Raw genomic sequence first — 14,694 nt, 5'->3', positions numbered from 1 at the left:
AATGTTATGTTTCTTAAGTTTATAGGAGAATTTTGCACAATTCTTGGGGCATCCAACTCAACATTACTGGTGGTCTGGCTTGTCTGGGATGTGAAGCAGGCCTGATGCACTCAGTGTACAGGTACTGATCTGGTTTTCTAAACATTTTCTGCATCTCCTAAGAAACATTGAAGTTAATGTTTTTGTATATTTAAAGCCCGATTTAAAACTATTTAGAAAGGTGCTCCCTAGAGTTGCAACATGACGAACTAATATTGGTCAAGTGATGAGGCTGCGTCACTCTCAAGGACAATTGAAAGAATTAAAACCTACACCAGTGGGCCTCCCCACTGCAGCCTCTGCAGCGCCGGTTTGATCCCCAGCCACAGGTGAGGGTCCCACATGGCGCACAGACCTCTCCTGCCGCCCGCTGCTCCCCTCAGCAGTGTCCTTCTTCACTCTGGTGAATTCTCTCACCCTCCCGCGCTTCTGACTGTACCCAGTGCTTGTATAAATAAACAAACAAACAAACAAACAAATAAATCTTTTTAAAAAATAAAACACCAAACCTACACCAATGTCTTAAGACCTGAAAGTTTTGCAGAAAATAGAGGCAAAGGGGCCGCCTATGCTGAGAAGAGCCCCTAACCTGTCTGTAAGATCTGACAGATGGCCCCCACTAAGGGGAATTTAATATTAGGCCATCACACAGAAAACCAGATTTAAAAAAAATTGTATCTTTTTGAGGGTTTTGTTCTGGTAGTCAGGACTGGGAAATGAGAGGATGTCAAAGCTTGTCTGAAGTAGGGAATCTTAAAAGACAAAAAACAAATCGTCTAGTTTTCTATGTGTGATGTGATTAATGGGAAAAGATTTTATCTTTTTGGACAGAATAGATTTATGTACTTATACCTTCATTCAATAGCCAGGCAAGAACCCAGGGCTAGATTCTATTTTTTCCCTTTTTCCCTGCATGTAATGAATTACCAAATTTGGCCAATTTTATCTCCTCAATGTTTCCCAAGTGTGTCCCTTTCTCTTTATCTTATAACCACTGGTCCAGACTCTTATCAACTTTACTTAATTTAGTATGGTCAAATCCTAAGTAAATCCATTTTCTGCAGTGCAACCAGAGCAAACCATTTAAATATAACTGGCTTTGTTACAGCCCTCCTTCAAAATGCTGAATCTTCCTGCTGAATCCCCACCAGTATGCTGGGTGGCATTACAGGTGTGCAAAAGTGTTGATCCCTTTAACTCAAAGGGTGATCTAGCTGTAAGCTGCCTCATTGTTTACCCCTATATTCCATGCAGGTATCATGGACTCTGTGTGCGAGGTGTGAAAATGCTTGTGAAATAAAATCCAAGCTGCTCAGACCAATTTCCTCGCACCAGCTCTGCCTCCTCTCCTCCCTGATGTGCGCAGTAGCAATATGGAACTGTCTTCAGCCCTGTCAATATCATGCTTGGTTTATGTGGTAGTTTCTGTCTCAGGAACATTCTTTGACCTCTTTTGTACCTTGCAGTTCTTACTCATCTGCCAAAACTCAACTCGAGAATCATCTGTTCTAGCAAGGCTTCCTAGCCTTTCAGGTTAGGCTGGTGTTCAGGGACCAAGAGCCTGTTTCCCTTCCCTGATCATGAATTTTCTGTTCCCCTTCCCTGATCATGAATTTCCTGTTCCCCTTCCCTGATCATGAATTTTTTTTTTATCAGATTACTTATTGTGTTACCAAGAGATAGTTTTTGTATCTATTCTTCATCTCAACCTGAGAGTTCATTGAGGACAAAATTAATCATCTAGAAATTTCTATTGCCCGGCATGGTATCCAGCACACAGTAGGTCCTCAAGGGAAAACATGGAGGACAGCTTTGATATTCATTCATGTACTAGCAGCTTAGCTAAAAATCCAGTGCTTTCATGTTCTTTGCTAATAAGTCTGATTTAAATTGTCTGCCAGCACTAGATTCTGAGGTGTTGAGTCCAAAATATGAGAATGCTAAAGCCAATATAAAAAATCGATATAATATGTGGAACACACTTTTCTAACTCTCAGTGGTCTTTGTTGTTTTTAACAGCAGCACATGAGAGGAAACATGTCATCCCAAGCAGAGAGAGAAGTGAGAATTGCTGCATTAGAAAGGAAACTGTAGTTTATATTGCCACCTCTGCAGCCCTGAGGACTTAGTGTTATTTTAGTTGTTAGGGTTTGTAGATTGTGGTTTGGTAGAAAATAGCCATTTCCAGATTATCTATCTATAAAGAAACTGGTACAGAGTCAAGATTAGAGAATTGTGTTGCCTTGTAAAGATCAAGCGTTTGTAAAATTCTCACATCTTGATCTTTTAACACATATATACACGCATACAAATTTGGAGTACATGCTCTTGTCCTCCAAATTTGGGCTCCATTTTTTTTTTTTTGTCCTCTTGTTGGGCTCCAATAAATGGAGCCCAACAGCTTCAGGAGACTTCACCCAGGGCTCCGTATTAGGGCTCTTTAGGATGAGATGGCTCCTTAGGGGCTCTTAATAGGGCATCATCACTCAGTCACTATGGTTTCTTTACCTCACTGACTATCCTCGGTGGAACAGTGGTCAGGGAGAGAGACAGTGATGCTTCTGGGTATTTGAGTAAGAGAGAAGTCAGAGAATGACAACAGTGCTTTTTGATAAACGTGCCCTGTTGGTTGGGAGGAACTGCCTTTGACAGTCATGCTCTACACTCTGGGAGGGTGTGATCAGAGAGCATGTCCGCACACCATTTGTTGAGTACAACAGACCTGACCATTTTATACATGGAAGAAGTGATCATCGTAGTCTGTCTCATTTGTCCAACTCAGGAGCTCTAGGGGTTTTTCCATATTCAAAGTAACTAGACATTCTCCAACAGCAAATAATTTCAGTATCCAAGAACTTAGATACTTAAAGGTAGTATAGAATTATACACTAAAATGTAGTGAAAAAATGGCTTAAATAGAAAAAAATAGAAAGTGGCACTGTGACAAAAATATTATTATGGAGACAGCGGTGGGGACAGTGACCTGAGAGCTTACTCTAACTCTAAATCTTATCCTATATTACCAGTGTTTGACTCTTACATGACTCCTGATAGAGAGATTGCCCAAGAGCCCTCTGGCTAATATCTTTCAATATAGAAACAGTTTTGATGATATGAATATGCTTGGCATATTGTTATCATTCAGCATAAAGAGAGTACAGTATGTATATAAAATCACAGTGCATATTTTGTAAGTATATATATATATATTTTATTTTTTTATTAAGATTTATTATTTTTTTTATTTATACAAGAGCCGGGGTACAGTCCAGATGTGTGGGAGGGTGAGGGGATTCACCAGAGACAGAGAAGGGACAGGAACAGACAGACCAACTGAAATACACTGCTGAGGGGAGCAGTGGGCAAGGCAGGAGAGGTCAGCCCCACCATGTGGGTTGCTCCGAGGCCGGTGGGGATTGAGCCGGTGCTGCAGAGGCTGCGAACAGCTTCACAGCACTGTGCTCAACTGTCTGCACCACCAGGGAGGCCCTATATATTTTTTTTTAAAGAAAAATGAAAAGTATTATCTTAGGAATATCCAAAACAAAGAAGAAAAACTGACCAAAATATATGTCATGAGTGAGAAAGACATGCTAATGAGTCATGTACCAATGGGCTAACAGTTACTTAGTCACAAAAAAAATCACCAGATATTGTCTAAATACTTAACTATGTTTTAGACTTTTTAGTGTGCCGGAATTCAAGATGGAACAGGGAAGACCTGAAGTTTACGTTCTAGTAGGGGAGAGAAGCAATGAACAAGTAACCATGCAAGCAAGAAGATCTTAGCTAATGCTCAGTGTAATGAAGGAAGAAGTAGGAAATGAGCTATAGACTGGATAGTGTGTTTGGTGTTAATAGAATAGTCAGGAAAGGTGTAAAGGTCTCTTTAATATTACTTTTTAAAAAAAGATTATTTATGCTTACAAGAGCTGGGGTACAGACCAAAGGTGCAGGAGGGTGAGAGGATTCACCAGAGACAGAGTAGGGAACAGAACATGCAGACTGATGAAATACACTGCAGAGGGGAGCAGAGGGGAGACAGGAGAGGTCTGTTGCGCCATATGGGTAGCTCCCTAGCCGGGGATCGAACTCATGCTGCAGTGGCTGCGGATAGCTTCACAGTGCAGTGCTTAACCCCTTGCACCACCGGGGAGGCCCCTCTTTAATATTTCTTAACTGAAATCTGAAATCTTCAGTTGTGTGCCCCTATTATTATACAGGACCCCCCCTTGATATGATGGGAAGGTATAGGGAAGGGGAACATTTTATAGTTCTATACAATCATGTATTGCTTAATAATGGAGATATATTCTGAAAAATGTGTTTTTGGTGATTTTGAAATTGTGTGAACATCACAGTGTGTGATTACACAAACTTAGGTGTATAGCTACCACACACCTAGGCTTGATGATAGAAGAACAGATGAGCCTGGGGTCTCCAGAAGTCAAATCTGGAGTGTGCTGAAATCAATATGGCAATTTGATTGTCCTTCCGGCAAAGGAAGTTTCCCTGTCCTCGACTAGGTACTCCTTGGAAAGTTAAATGCAGTTAAAAATCTGACTTTATACAAAGAAATAGACAAACAATTGTCAGGTAAATTTTTTTTAAAGATATATTTATTTATACAAGAACTGGGGTACAGTCAGAGGCACGGGAGGGTGAGAGAATTCACCAGGGAGCAGAACAGGCAGACGGACTGAAGACACTGCTGAGGGGAGCAGTGGGTGAGGCAGGAGAGGTCTGCCACGCCATGTGGGTTTCTCCCTGTCAGGCTGGGAATCGAACCTGCGCTACCGAGGCTGCAGACAGCTTCACAGTGCTGTGGTCAACTTGCTGCGCCACAGGGGAGGCCCGTCAGGTAAATTTGATCCATACAAAGATCAAATGCAGATTTTTCAGATGAGAGAAATGTTTGATCCAAAAGAATGGTTTTCTTTCTTTTTCTGAATTATTTGAATAATGGCCCACGTGATGCATTTCACTTTTCCTCTGTGTCTCCTGAATTTAGCTTAGACCGTTCTGAGTGACAGGTCTTCTATCATCTACCTATAGAAATCATTTTGTAGACTAATTTTAGTTCATGCAGTCACATATTCCTCTAAGTATTTCTTTTCTCATTTTAATTCCATTATTTCTTTATTCCAACACTCCCCTTTGTTATGTTAAACCTTTCTCCAATATTTTAGGAAATTGTGACATTCTCGCTTAAGCATGTCTTGGAGCTTTCAATTTTATTCTTTTGAGTTTTCCTCACAATCCACCCTCCCAATCTGGGGTTTTGATATAATGTTGGCATTGCTCCATTCTTCCCAGTGTAGACATGTGGGGCTGGTGGGGAAGTGTGCCACGAAGAACAGTGGATGCAACTTGGAGAGAATCAGCTGTCTAAGGGCACAAATAAACTCTGAAGGATCTAGAAGAGCATCCTCCCTGGTCTCCTTCATTTTCTGGCAGATCATTATTACATCACTCCAATCCCTGCCTCCATCTTTACATGGTCTTCTCTATCTGTGCCTTTTCCCTTTCTGTTTCTTCTAAGTACACTTGTCATTGGATTGAGGGACCATCTGGTAGACCATTTAAGGTAACCCATTTAAGGACCCTCGAGATCCTCAGTTAATTATATCTCCAAAGAACTTTCTTCCCAATAAGGTCGCTTTCATGGTTTGATAGAGAATGGTCATAGCTTTAGGGGGCCACCATTTAAGCTAGCACAGTGGTCACTTTTTTCTTAACTTGCTGTGTTGATCTGAAATTGCCACCATTTAGAAACACAAATGAAATTACCTCTAGATGCCCCCAATGAAAAAGGAAACTGCATCTGAGAAAAATCACTGAACATTTAGTGCTCATTGCTTAAGGCAGAGAGCCGGATCCTGGGACAGGGGACAGACAAGGCCAGTTTTAGTAAAGCAGTAAGAGGCAGAAATGGTTTGGTGCACAAAGACACGACGGGGTAAAGGACTGAAGTGTGTCTCTTTAAAAACTCTGTGGCCCCCCAGCTGGCTGAATCCATGAAAAGGTACCCCTGTGAGAAGTTAGGGAGTCAAACTGTGAGTTTGACCATTCCTGGCTTTGTATCCTATTTATGTTGGGCTCGCCTTCCCGACCACCTTCTGATCTCATGTTTTTCCCTGGGTCATCTAGAGCACTTGTGAACTCTGTGTGGAATTGAGTGGGGCTTTAATTATGAGTGGGGCTTTAATTATGAGCCAATAGCCATTTATCCCAGTATGAAACATAGGTCCATGAGTTGAGGGGTCTCATGCCTAATGAGTGAAAGAGTCTATGGACCCCTAGTTCCCAGGGAAATGTTTCTCCTGCTATATTTGGTTGTTTCTGATAGACTTTAGGTATGTTTCATATATACAGACCTTTCTGTTAGAACTGGAGTTTCTTTAAACAGTTGACATTGCAATATCTCCAGTTTGTAGGGATTCAGCTTGTATACATTGCTTACTCCTCAGAGTGTATGTTGCTGACCTCTTTATTGCTTAACTTTTATAATGAATAAATGAAAGAATAGATGAAAGAATTAACAAATAATGTAAATTAATCTCCCCTTTAAGGATTTTAGGTATTTGCCCAATATAAGACCGACATTGGCAAAGATAGCCCTGAGGAATGGAAGTCTCATTTTAAGTCTCTTCTTATAACTATTAAAAATTGGTCACCTCAGGTATACTAATAGGAATGAAAGAACAATTTGCTCACAGAAACTGCTTGAAGCCCAGTGGGTGAGTCTTTTGTATTCTGGAGCCAGACAGGTTGTGTTCCAATTCTGGTTATTCCATTTAATTCACTGGCCTAATTACTTTCTCATCTGCAAGAGGAAGCAAACTAAAGAGCTTGAGTTTTAAAAACCTCCTTGTTTGCTATTATGATTTTTCTCAGGGCTGTGCTATTCACCAGGGGATTGTTCAAGGCCAGGTGGGCTGGAAGGACAGCAAGTGTTTGGTCTGTGCCCTCTGGACCGGCCTGGGATAAGGAGATAATAGTTCTTTTTTAAGGGTCTGATCTTGCCAATACAGCTGCCCTGTGGAGCCTTTACTTCCTGTGCCCCTCTAGGCACCAAGTTGTCTCAACTATGATCTGTTTTCCCTGGAAACCAGCCCTGTGTACCCAGATATTACAATGAAGCTCATCATTAAAAAGATTCTCCCCAGGCCCCCCAAACACACGGTGTGGCACATTGGTAACTATGTGTGTTATTTGGAGTGGAGCATTATAAAAATAGAAATGCCGTAAATTTTATAGAAGTGAGGGGAAGCATGGAGATTATCCGGGACTGTAATTGTTTGCAAATGCTAATTGAACATCTTTCTTTTGATCCCAAACCATGGCAAGAAGCTAACACGGATCTTTGATCCCTTGCCAGTGTCTGGAGAAATTATGAGGTCTCCAGGATGGGATAATAGATCCTCATCAAGACTTCCAGCTTTAGAAAATTGTTTAATCTCTATTCTCAGTGGCTGCTGCTTTGAGGCAGCTGTGACTGAAAGGTCCCAAGTGCTATTGAAAACAGCTCATCAGTTCAGAACAAAGCTGATTATGTAAATTGAGCATTAAGATGCAGCTCCAGTTTAATTTTACTCTGTAAATAAATACCCCATTAACATCCATCTGTTGAAAGTCAGGTAAGACATTCTCTAAGACTATATGGCTGGGGCCTGGGCAACCACTCCATAAATACTGGCAAGGAGGGGTTAGGGTGGCCAAATTCACTATGTAGAACTTTATTTTTTTCTTTAAATGGCAAGTCAGCTATGAAATCAACTTAGAGCAAGAGACAACTCTGATTGGCAGAGAAAGACACTGCATCTATTTCTGGTCCTGCTCTTTGGCGGGCACACGAAATCTTTCTCTGATTGCTGTCGCAGAGATCAATAATAATTATGGCTCACCAATTCCCTCCAAAAATAAAAACATTTCAGCTGATGAGAAGTGAACACTAAATTAGCACCAGCTCTTTTTTGCTGCAGGGCATTTTACCCAGCTAGAAATGCCACTTGTGAGAGTTGTCTGTGCTGAACAGACGCCGATTCCCTTGCAGAGTGGGGAGTGGCTAAAAGTCCCACCTGGCATCCGGAACCTGACTGTGGCAGGATTGCAGGGGTGAGACAGGCTGTTTCCAGAGAACTGCCTCTTTCAGTTTCAGGCCTATAAATAAGACCCTCAAACTCTAGGAGAAGCATTTGACATTTCCATAGATACACACACACACACACACACACACACACACACACACCCCAATCTATTAAGATCAGGTACCCCCCAGAAGTTTAATGCTTGGTCATCATCTGCTAAGATTTTGGTGGGGCTATGTTGCCAGTCAGCTGCCAGAAGGATAGGTGTTTCTGGATGTGCTGCTGCTGGTATTCAAGTTGTGGCAAAGAGATAAGGCATGGATTATCCTGGGCCTGGGGACAGTGCAAGCATGACCCATAGTGAGGTGTATACCCTAACTCTTAAGGCATTGCTTTCCAGACTGTTGGCCACTTCTTCTGTCAAAGTGACCATCAAACCTGGAAAATCGTTGGAAGTATGTGAAACAGACTTTTAACAAAGGCTACTAGGCCCAAGGTGACCTGCCTAAATAGTGTTTTCGTGCATACTGCAGAAAGGTGACCCCTCTGAGCAGACAAGTGTCAGCGGATGAAGCCCCATAAATTTAGGAGAAGGAATTGCATCTCCCCCCAGATAACTAAGTCCACCCTTGTGTCATGCCCTTTTATGAAGTCCCTTCAGCTTTTCATCCCATGATTATTTTATTCCACTTTATCTTCATGAATCTGAGTGAATCAGCATACAAATTCAACAAGGCATTCTAGTGATTGTCAGTTTTAGAAGTAAAATAGCAGGGGTTAAAGTTTCAGTACTGTCAAGCTATTGCGAGCCACTGAGGCATGAGTTTGATCCCAGGGAGCTGACCCACTTGGTGCAGCAGACACTCCTGTCTCGCCTGCTGCTCCCCTCAGCAGTATATTTCAGTAGATTCACCTGTTTTGCTCCCTATTCTGCCTCTGTTGAATCCTCTCACCCACCACATGTCTGGCCTACACCCCAGTTCTTGTGTGCATAAATAAGTAAAATAAATCTTACAAAGAAGATATTCCTGGTGCAAAAGGATTTTTCATTTATCCTTCATTTTATCGATTTCTTTAGCTCCCCTCCCCCACCACACTTGCATCACAACTAGGAACCCAGAAGCATTGACTGCCTATACATTCTATAGGATATAAGGTCATATGTTGGTACTAGGTATTTTATACTGGAATCTCTTGGGGATGTGAACCACATTTATTCTTTCTTGAATCTCTGGTACTCCCTGGTACATAGTAGATGCTCAGCAAACATATAAATGTGTGAATTTTTATTAACTTTCACAAAACCATTTCCTAAGCATTTTTTTTCAACTATCTTATACATTTTGTTTTACATCTTGTACATTTTATCTTACTATTTTCTTTATTGAGTTAACATCCATTTATAATGTTATTTGGGTTTTGGAGGAATAGTATCTCTCCCTTTAGGTGTTACCACACCTCACCCACCACCCAAGCACCCAGAGTCCACCACTGTAGTCCATTGTGCTCTCTCCCCACTTTGCTCTTCCCCTGCCCCTCTGGTAGCTTCAGTTCCACAGCCAGATTTCTAGGGTTTGTTATTAATTTGTCTTTATCTGACTCTTTGGTTTGTTTCTCTATATTCTGTAAGCATTTTTAATGGCACTATGGTTGAGTTAGAGTCACAGCTGTCCTGCCATTACAAAGAGCTTCAAGTAGCCTGTTGGACAAGGCACTTCATAAAATATCCATAGCATGTGGATGTATATTGTTTTAAAATGTATTGTTTATTATTATTGGGGTATGATGAGAGCAACACGTCAGGAGGTGATCACTGTGATAGCTTATTACTCACAGTCCCTAAGAGTCATATCAGGCCATGCAGGGCCACATAGGACAGCACCAGGGTGGGCCAGGGAGCAGAGAGAACAAGGTGAGTTGCTGGCAAGAACTTTTATTATGGTTTCTGCAGGAAATGCAAAGCAAGGCAAGGGAAGCAGACTTAGGATTGGCTAGTTTGAATCACCTCACTGGGTTCTGGAGTATAGGTGGTATCCCCAGGTGCTGGTACCTAACGGAGGATGATAAGGGTGAGAGATAGTGGCTTAGTATGGAAGAGTCCTTTGAAGAGGTGTTGGGAGTGTGGGCTTTGTTTGTTTCATTTGCATATAAAGGGCACACTTGCTGGCAGTGTTAGGAACTGGCTAGCTCTGGGAAGGCCAATCCCTCCATGGTCAGCAAGACCCCAGATGTTAAAGCATGGGGAATACAGAAAATAAAAAGGCATTATTGATACATATGTAAAGTGCTCTGATGAGTGCCATTTCAGTCTCTTAGAACTTAATAGAAAACTGAAATTTATATGCTCTTCACTTGTAATTGTTCAGAAGCAGTTTTTATCAATTGTCTGAAGGTCAAAAATGCAAGGCCTAAGTAGCCAGAGACCTGAGCTGTACTTGTGGCCTAAGTTCTTGGCATCCCCAGGAGGACGCCTGAGGAGGAAGGCTCTGAATCTTTGGATTAAAAACAACAGAGGGCCTCCTTGGTGGCGCAGCGGTTGAGCGCTGGGTTGCGAAGCTGCCTGCAGCCTCTGCAGCCGGTTCGATCCCCGGCTGCTCCCCGGCCACCGGAGGAGGGTCCCACATGGCGAGCAGACCTCTCCTGCCGCCCGCTGCTCCCCTCAGCAGTGTACTTCGGTCCTTCTGCCTGCTCTGCTCCCCGCTCTGGCTCTGGTGAATTCTCTCACCCTCCCGCGCTTCTGACTGTACCCAGTGCATGTATAAACCAAACAAACAAACAAATAATAAATAAATAAATAAATAAATAATAAATAAATAAATAAGGCATGCCTCTAGAAAATTAAAAAAAAAATAAAAAAAAATAAAAACAACAGAGCTAGAAAGAGTAATTATTATTGGATATGGATTTTACCTTGATCATCTGACTTAAAAAAAAATAAAGAGCTTCCTAAACTTCCCAGGGATGAAACTAGGGTTAATTATTTTGCTTCTTTTACACTGTAATCCATAAGGCAGACTCACATTTGGGTGAGAAACCAAAACTAAAGTTGAGGGGGCTGAGGATGCAGGGATAATTTCTGCCAAAACTTCCCAACTCGGATGGGACTGTCAGAGCTTCACATTTTGAGTACCATGTGATAGGTCCCTAGCTCCTCGGAGAACAGCTGGGGGCTAGCAAAGGAGACTTGATTTTCTAGAAGCACGTGGTGTTTGTGAGCATGTTGAGCTCTGGGCATTCCTCCAAAGTGTCTTAGATGCTTTGGTGACAGAATGTGTTAGATGCTTTGGTGACAGATACTAGGAATGTCAAGAGGGACTGAGTAGTGTTAACTGAAAAATGTCCACACACCATTTGGTTGTGCCCCGAGCTTCCCTATAACTCTTAAGCCCACCATCATTGAATGAAATGGAACCCTGAGCCCAATCAGCAGTTAAAAGTTAGGTATCCACCTCTAGAGATCTGAACATCTCAATATGTCCCACCATATTGGGGACCGATGATACTATGTGACAAGGAGGACTCTTAAAATGAGGGTATCTGAAGCCAAGAACAGTAGCCACGCCAATTATAGCAATAGACAGTAGCAAATGTGGTGAACCATAGGCTGCCTCGCTGCATGGGCATTGCTGTGGCAGCACAGTGCTTTAGAGTAAAGTCTGCCAAAGCATTGTCACCTGAGTGATCACAAGAGAAAGGCTAGCAGTTCTTTGGAACTGGAAAAATATATTTAAAATCCATTTTTTACACTTAAATGTGTTTTTATGTCATGAAAAATCCTTTATATGCCAGATTTATCTAATTAATGAAAAAGGAGATTCACTGACAGCTAGAAAAAAATTAACTACCAATACCATTAACAATAAATTGGTAATAGTAATAGTGGCTATCTCTTGTGTAGTGCTTATAATGTAACAGACACAGTTTCAAGCTTTTTATTTATACTGATTCATTAATTCCTTATACCCATGAGTCAGTAGTAGTATTATTTCCTCTTCAAAGATTAAAACAGCAGAGATTAAGCAACTTACCCATCGGTCGGTCATGCAGCTAGTAAATGATGGACATAGGATTTGAACCGGAGCCATCCAGCCCCAGGGTGCATAATTGTCATCCCAACACCAAGTGGAAGTGAGAGCACAGACAGAAGGGCAGCACTATCTTAGCTCCAGCTAGCTAGTTCTTTTCAGTCTGTATTGATGATGTCTATTGAATACCTCTACAGGGAGCTGTGATGTTTATCAGGTACTAGACGGCACTCCCTTCAGAATCTTGAGAAGGTCCTTAAGCTCAAATGGGCTTCTATAAGGCCTTCAAATTGCAGCGTTCCAGAAATAAAGGTCCTTAATGGACAGCAGAAATCTTTGGCATCTTCCTCAAAGGTGATGCCAGCAAAGGGTTTCTTGCAACTTCAAAGTCCCTGCTTTCTTTGCTTGTTCTTGGCTCAAAAACTTGTTTGCTAGATCAGTCAGGATGGGTTTGGGTATGTGGTAGTAACAAAAACTCCTAAAGTTCAGTGATTTAAACTACAAAGGTTTAATTTTCACACATAAATAATGGGCCATGTAGACAGATATTTATGTGTTACATGCCTATCCCAGCCAAGGGATGTCTGACCATAGCTATCTTTCCAGGACCTAGAATGAGAATGATAGGATAGCCACCATCTTGGAACTGTCATTTGTGATGCTAGAGGAAAAGAATGCCTGGAATTCTTGCAATTAAAGGTTCTGCCTGGAAATAACACATAATTCATAGGCCCAAACTGGTCTGATGGTCTGATTCAAGCACAGAAAACCAGAAAGTACAATCCTTACATGTTGCTCAAAGGGCAGGAAGAATAAGCAATAGTCAGTAAATAGCATTAATGACCTCTGTGTGGCTCAGTCTCAGTCTGAATAACCATGAGAAGGAGGATTTCAGAAAGCATCTAATATATATAATCAGAACCTGCTGAGTTCTTAGTAGCACACTATACAGGGATGAATACCAGGCCTTATTAGATTCTTACTTAAATATATTGGATTAAAAAGCACTCAATTTAGCTGTTTGTTTTGCTGATTTCAGTGAGCGTTTCATCCATTTTTCTCTGCTTCCTTTCTTCATTTACTCCCCCCCAATCTATCTTCTAGAGCCCAAGATTGTAATAGTGATGCTGTTAAGTTAGAATGAGGCAAGGATTCAAGGCAGCTTTTATTTAGAGTGATTTAAAGGGTTGAGTGATGCCATGATTACAAATGCTGAAGACCATGAACATATGTATAAACATTTTATGTATCGTCTTCAAAAAGCATTCCTGGAATTTCTTCCCTACCCCTTATGCAATAGGATTTTAAAATTTTTTGTTGGGACTGTTTTTCTGTGTGTGTAAAATACAGTTCTTCAGTACTAGAGATTTGCCATTAAATTTGATTCTGGATTGACTTAGAGCTGAGGAGGTAAGAGATCTGTCATTAGTTCGCAGTTTGAATGATTGTGGGGAAAAGGATGAGCTGCAAAGGTGTTGATCTTGGTGTGTTCGCCAGGAGGTAAAAAAGGGGAAAGAGAATTGATTTTGGAGTCAGACAGGCATGGCTTCAAATTTTAGCAGCACTGCATATTAGCCTGTGAACTTGAGCAGATCTGTTTCTTCATCCTTCACAAACTAAAAATACTCAAGGTCAACACTGTTCCAAAAGTTGGTCTCTTTAAACAGACATACGTATAAGGAAAGCACTGGGCTACTGTGACCTTGACTTTGATTCTGACAATTTAGGAACTGTTGTAGGGTTTTTACAGCAATGAACCCACAGGGTTATGTCCAATACTTGGAACCCAGGAGACATGTGCTTATATGAACTTGTTACTCCTCCCCTTCAAAGAGCCACAATTACAATAAACATGTGGATTATAACTAGGTGGTCAGTAAGTAAATAGAGATCAATAGTTAAAAAAAAGCACTTGCATGGATAGATATGTCAAAATAGCCCAGGGTGGGGTGGGGCTGATATTGTCATATTATTGAGTGTAAGCAGACTGACTTAAAAAATTACAACACCTAAAATACATCAAAAGCAGGGAGGAGAGTTCAGCCAAAGTGGTTGCTTTTATTTCTTCACTGTTGAAGAGAAACAGGCAACAGTCTTAGATTTGATATATTCTATTGCATTTTCCAGAAAATGGATTGAAATCATATTTCTCATTTTCTGTTTCATTAGAGTGAGAAATGTGACAATGATATGCAGTCGAAAAGGAGACCCATGAGTTCTGAGTAAATCAGTAAATCAATCATCAAGTATAAGAGATTGACACCAAAGCAGAGGTCCCTTAAGTCCTGTTGGCTGCACCCTCCCCAAATCTAATCCTGGGGGACCTGGCGACTTTTCTGCTCATTCCTAATGTAGCTGCAGGGATGGATTATTAGAGCCTTCAGCCACCCAACTGAAGATAACTTATGAATTAAAATCCCTGGAGATGTGGTCCAGGACTCTGCATTTTTATAAATCCTCATATCACTGGTATTTCAAAACCACTGACATAGGGTTACATATGAAAATATTCCCAAACTCCTTACCAGTAAAAAGAAGCA

The sequence above is a fragment of the Talpa europaea genome, assembly GCF_964194135.1.
Source record: "Talpa europaea genome assembly, chromosome: 6".
NCBI classification, from domain to species: Eukaryota; Metazoa; Chordata; class Mammalia; order Eulipotyphla; family Talpidae; genus Talpa; species Talpa europaea.
The sequence above is the reverse complement of the archived record's forward strand: the minus strand, read 5'-3'. Positions refer to the sequence as shown.